Source organism: Bos indicus x Bos taurus, chromosome 12 (assembly GCF_003369695.1).
Source record: "Bos indicus x Bos taurus breed Angus x Brahman F1 hybrid chromosome 12, Bos_hybrid_MaternalHap_v2.0, whole genome shotgun sequence".
Lineage (NCBI taxonomy): Eukaryota > Metazoa > Chordata > Mammalia > Artiodactyla > Bovidae > Bos > Bos indicus x Bos taurus.
Genome location: NC_040087.1, coordinates 64417822 through 64422948, shown reverse-complemented (window position 1 = coordinate 64422948; position 5127 = coordinate 64417822).

Below are 5127 nucleotides of genomic sequence, written 5' to 3'. Positions count from 1 at the left end.
TATTTTGTTTTTCCTTCTAAGTATGTGTCTAAGGACATACACTGGCATTACATTATTAATGCAAAGTGTTGTATCAATTTTATACCTTTCAGTAGTCTGAAATATTTAAAATTTTATTCATAAAAGCAATGTATGCATGTTCACTATTGGCCACACTTTGCCTAGATGACAGAAATTGTCATATGTCAGATCATTTCTTTTCCAGGCTCTCTTGCTGACATAGATGATCCCATAGACATGATGTAGCAGTATAGGCATAAGAAGTCTGCTGGGAGATTCTGGAAGATAGTTTCTTTGCTAATGAAAGAAAATGAGCCATGGAGAAAGGTTTATTGTTATCTTGGCTAGCTTTCCTCCCTCCTGGCTGTGAATATAGTTGTGATGCTTACAGATATAACAGTTGTTGTCCTATCAAAGGAAAAAAAAAAAACAAACTCAACATTGTGAGAATTCTGGAGATAAAGAAAAGCTTGCAGAAGTATACTGAACAACCTCTGGATCATCAATCTTTGATCTTTTGTTTTCTTATTGATTATAAAATCATAATTATTTTGGGTTTGTTTCTATTCTTTAGGTTAAATGCTTTTTAATTTCTGAACATCAAAATGATTGGAAATCAGAATATTACAAAGAAAAATAAATATAAATATAATGTTACACCAACATAGCTCTCTATACAGCTTGGCAATATAGGTTATTCCTCTTAGATTTACCTTAGTTGCTGTGACTTCTCTCTCACTTTTAGTTTCTTGGAAGATCTTATGTGAATTCCCTCTCTAAAAAGAAGTCAAATCATCCATATCAGAAACAGCATTATACATTGTGTGGTCAAATGCTCTATCACTGAGCTATACCTCCCAGAAGCAGCATTAATAATTACGATCCTTTTATGAAAACTGGCTCAGACTTTTCTAGGAAGCCTACGAGATTTACTAACAACCTTCTACATGTGGATACACACAGTTACACATAAATATCATGCCCATTAGCTGAGCATTTCTAAGTTGTATTGGATTTAATTTCTTATAAGCTTCTTTCCACAAACATATTCTGGTGTCAGTCGATTCCTTCACCAGCTGACTGGAGACCTCTCCTCCCATAGCAACCCCCTTTACTCTTCCAGCCATATATACCTGTACCAATTAATCTCTCCACATTTCTTATCTGATGTCTACTCAGCCACAAGATTTTTGGTATTAGCCCCAAGTTCTAATCAATTTGAAAAATTCTCTTGAATTATTTGTTATAATTTTGGTCATCCACCACAACATACAATCTAACATCTAAAGAGGTGTCAACATACTATGATAACTGCATTGCAACCTAGCCATTGATACATTTTTTCAGTCAGTGCTACTGACCTCTCATGACCAGTCATGACCCGAATGAGCTACAGTTGATGCAAAAGCACCTCCATGACCCCTTCCAAGATTTCCTTTTACTCTACTTGTGTTCACTGAGACATCTTAAGTGATACTGCCAACTGTCAGTTATGTGCTACAATATTGCTTGTCAATTGACTGCTCATGTTTCCTGCCTGTCAAATTCAGGGAAACATCATCCCTTTTTTATCAGAGGAGAGTTTTGAATGTGGCCTGAGAGGTGATCTAAAAACTTGGCTGTAGGTATTCCATAAAATGCATCTTCTCTTAAATTTTATTAGTTCAAGAGAATTTATTCTAGATTCAGTTTCCTAAATTCAACTACTTTAGTACTTTTGCCCACTATACACTTAAGCAGATTAAAATATTATTGGCATTAATATTATTTTGATGATGTTAATTGTTGTTTCTGCACAACCACTTCACTAGGCATAATAAATTTCCTAATTTCAGGAGTGCTCTTTTCTAGACGCTTTTATACCCTGTAGTGTTGGCATTTCCCCATGCATATTTCACCTTCTGAACTCTCAGACTGGACTGAACTGATTTTCTTGATCCCTCAACTAGATATGACACAAATTTCTTTAGCAATTCATAGTTTGATCATCCTCACATTTTTATTATTTGATTAGTAGAATTCATACGAGAAACAGAAAACACTCTAGCTATTTTAATAGAGGGATTTAGGAACTGAGAGAATTATTTTAAGGGCCTGAAGATTCAATTCTAATATGGACCTCTTTGAGTGGTCACTTCACAACTAATCATCTGGGGGAATTACTTGCTTCCAGGCTATACTGGAACTAAGTCAACATCAGGAAGCCATAATGCAGTGACTTCTCATACTCATAGAGAATGAACATCCAAAACCACTGGGCACATTAAAATACTGAAATAGTTGTAACTGTCTCTTGAACAAGGAACTGGAGAATGGATATGACACTGGAATTCTTCCACAGGAAACTTTCATCTTTCTAAGAAGAGCTAGAACCAGACATGGAACAATAGATTGGTTCCAAATTGGGAAAGGAGTATGTCAAGGCTGTATATTGTCACCATGCTTATTTAACATGATGTATGCAGAGTACATCATGTGAAACACTGGGTTGGACAAAGCACAAGCTTGAATCAAGATTGCCAGGAGAAATACCAATAACCTCAGATATGCAGATGACACCACCGTTATGGTAGAAAGCAAAGAAGAACTAAAGATCCTCTTGATGAAAGTGAAAGAGGAGAGTAAAAATGTTGGCTTAAAGCTCAACATTCGGAAAACTAAGATCATGGCATCTGGTCCCATCACTTCATGGTAAATAGATGGGGAAACAATGGAAACAGTGAAAGACTATTTTGTGGGGGCTCCAAAATCACTGCAGATGGTGACTGCAGCCATAAAACTAAAAGACACTTGCTCCTTGGAAGAAAAGCCATGACCAACCTAGGCAGCATATTAATAAGCAGAGACATTACTTTGCCAACAAGGGTCCATCTAGTCAAAACTTTGGTTTTTCCAGTAGCCATATATGGCTGTGAGAGTGGGACCATAAAGAAAGCTGAGCACTGTAGAATTAATGCTTTGAACTGTGGTGTTGGAGAAGACTCTTGAGAGTCCCTTGGACTGCAAGGAGATCAACCAGTCAATCCTAAAGGAAATCAGTCTTGAATATTCATTGCAAGGACTGATGCTGAAGCTGAAATTTCAATACTTTGGCCACCTGATACAAAGAACTGACTCACTGGAAAAAACCCTGATGCTGGGAAAGAGTGAAGGTGGGAGGAGAAGGGGACAACAGAGGATGAGATGATTGGATGGCATCACCAACTCAATGGATATGAGTTTGAAGAAGCTCTGGGAGTTGGTGATGGACAGGGATGCCTGGGGTCCTGCAGTCCATGGGGTAGCAAAGAATTGGACACGAATGAGTGACTGAACTGAAGAAGAACTAAAACAGAGGATGAAACTCCACTTCTACCGTCCAAATATCTCCAGCATGCATCAAATTCATACTTGAATTAAATGGACTTAATTCATATTTGGAACTCTGGTTTGAGAGGAAAATATAGTTTTCAATATTTTTAAACTTGCAGAATGAATGAATCACACATGAGACATCCAATCAAAAGTATCTACCACTAGCATTTATGCCCTTAGTGGTTTTTTTAATAAATAATATATAGCAACAGTTAAAGTATCATTTTGCATGAGAATACTGCCAGACGCTTCTGATTGTCATTTATATCAGTAATCCCTGAATTTATGCTATTGGTTTCAAAACAGTTAGTTGGCTGTCAGAGTCACCAGTGGGCTCAGATTTGGGTGGTATAAGTGGAAGCAATAACTATGTATGTAGGATGTTGAAAGAACATATTGAACAAAATGAAAATAAAAGGTGGAGATATTAGCCAGCTTTTAATATTGAAATCATTATCTTATTTGTCTCAGATTATCAGTGGAATTCATCACTTCAGGAGATATTTATTTACATAATGGTAGGAGATAATTTTTTATGTATATGACATAAAACATAAGTTGAGTTTCTAAACAGATTTTGAATTCCACGAAAGAGATAACCCTGACATTCAAGATTTTATCTATTTGTAAGGCAGTAGTCATTTCATGGAGAAGCAAATGGCAACCCACTCCAGCACTCTTGCTTGGAAAATTCCATTGACGGGGGAGTCTGGTGGGCTACGGTCCGCAGGGTTGCAGAGAGTCGGACATGACTGAGCGACTAAACAGCAATAACAACAGTCATTTCATTACACCAGTTTTATAACTTATTTCCAGAAATATTTAATTGGTTCTCTGAAAATAATGGCAAAATAACTTGTACACAATGGCCTTAGACAATTTCAAACCTATTTACCATCAGTGAGTTTTTAAGTCATTGAGCAAAGTGATTGTCATTTTAATTACTGCAAAATTATAGCTTAACACAAGTGATCCATATAATAAAAACATTTTTAAGAATTTTTATTCATTCTTTAACAAAATATTTTACTTTTGAAAATATTAGGCCTGTGTGGTATTTGTAAAATAAACTAATTTGGATTTAATCACATATTTCTTTCATATATATTGCCTCATTTCTTATCTTACTATGGGCAGTAAGTTTATATACACATTCCTACAATTATGGTGGTGGTTTAGTTGCTCACTCGTGTCTGACTCTTGTGACTCCATAGACTGTAGCCTGCCAGGCTCCTCTGTCCATGAGATTCTCCAGGCAAGAATTCTGGAGTGGGTTGCCATTTCCTTCCCCTACAATTATAAACAATGCAAAAAATATATATATATAATGAGAAGAAAAATGCCAGTGACTATACATTTGCACATATATACAATGGTCATGTATGGATGTGAGAGTTGGACTGTGAAGAGAGCTGAGTGCTTTTGAACTGTGATGTTGGAGAAGACTCTTGAGAGTCCCTTGGACTGCAAGGAGATTCAACCAGTCCATTCTAAAGGAAATCAGTCCTGGGTGTTCATTGGAAGGACTGATGCTAAAGCTGAAACTCCAATACTTTGGCCACCTCATGAGAAGAGTTAACTCATTGGAAAAGACTCTGATGCTGGGAGGGTTTAGGGGCAGGAGGAGAAGGGGACGACAGAGGATGAGATGGCTGGGTGGCATCACCGACTCAATGGACGTGAGTCTGAGTGAACTCCGGGAGTTGGTGATGGACAGGGAGGCCTGGCGTGCTGCAATTCATGGGGTTGCAAAGAGTCGGACATGACTGAGTG